Source organism: Bison bison, unplaced genomic scaffold (genome assembly GCF_000754665.1).
Source record: "Bison bison bison isolate TAMUID 2011002044 unplaced genomic scaffold, Bison_UMD1.0 scf7180017864289, whole genome shotgun sequence".
Taxonomy (NCBI): Eukaryota; Metazoa; Chordata; class Mammalia; order Artiodactyla; family Bovidae; genus Bison; species Bison bison.
Genome location: NW_011494861.1, coordinates 14,896,951 through 14,898,202, shown reverse-complemented (window position 1 = coordinate 14,898,202; position 1,252 = coordinate 14,896,951). Strand labels below are relative to the sequence as shown.

The window sequence follows — 1,252 nt, the reverse complement described above, 5'->3', positions numbered from 1 at the left end:
AGCATTTCCCTCTCTGGGTATCCCAGCACTTTTTCTGGGCCATTTTCCCCATCCTTCCATACCCTTCCAACAGGAGGTAGGCAACGGATGTGTGAAACAAACAAAGGTTGATGTTGAGTTAGGGTAAGTGTAGTCAGGAACAACACAAGGCACTCCAAAAGTGAGTAGTTTGATGTTTGCATAGACAGTGTTTGTATAATATTACCGATGGCCAAGCATCCTGTTCTTTTGTATGAAAAGTCAAGGGCCATTCAGTTTGCTGTCACTCGTTGAGTGTCTACTTGTGAGTATGGTTGAGTTCCAGGCTGCCAGAGCAGGGAGCAGAGCACTGCAGCCTCAGAACCTGTCTCCCAGGTGTGAGACCACACATTTGAGACATTTATTAAATTAGGTGAGAGAGTGTTGAAGCTCAGAAATCCTGGCCCTTACAGAAACAGGAGAGAGCCTCCTCTTATATCAAGCCTTGAGGGTGCCACCCACTAGGCTCAGCCTGGGGAGAATAAGCCTGTGAGTGTTCACCCACTGGGTGCACAAGTATGCCCTTTTCTCACTACAATCTGGGTGCTACCCCAAGCTCTTCTTCTGCCAGTCTGCTGCTTATAGAGGTGATGTCTGTCCCCTCACTTCTACCCCACATAACCCTATTGTTGTTGCTGTTGTTTAGTCACTAAGTCGTGTCTGATTCTTATGCAACTCCATGATCTGTACCCTGCCAGGCTCCTACATAACCCTCAGTTCAGTTAAGTTCAGTCATTCAGTCGTGTCCGACTCTTTGCGACCCCATGAACTGCAGCACACCAGGCCTCCCTGTCCATCATCAACTCCCAGAGTTCACCCAAACTCGTGTCCATCGAGTCGGTGATGCCATCCAGCCATCTCATCCTCTGTCGTCCCCTTCTCCTCCTGTCCCCAATCCGTCCTAGCATCAGAGTCTTTTCCAGTGAGTCAACTCTCCACACGAGGTGGCCTAAGTATTGGAGTTTCAGCTTTAGCATCAGTCCTTCCAAAGAACACCCAGGACTGATCTCCTTTAGAATGGACTGGTTGGATATTTTTGCAGTCCAAGGGATTCTCAAGAGTCTTCTCCAACACCACAGTTCAAAAGCATCAATTCTTCGGCACTCAACTTTCTTCACAGTCCAACTCTCACATCCATACATGACCACTGGAAAAACCATAGCCTTGATTAGATGGACTTTGTTGGTAAAGTAATGTCTCTGCTTTCCAATATGCTCTCTAGGTTGGTCATAAC

At 47.5% G+C, this 1,252-nt stretch overlaps 1 protein-coding gene across 1 annotated transcript in view; it reads left to right on the top strand.

The window, feature by feature from the left end:
• The window catches only part of LOC104995978 (chromosome unknown open reading frame, human C1orf158), a 34,051-nt gene that overhangs the window by 19,291 nt on the left and 13,508 nt on the right, over window positions 1–1,252 (top strand). The gene's annotated exons all lie outside the window — the stretch shown is intronic.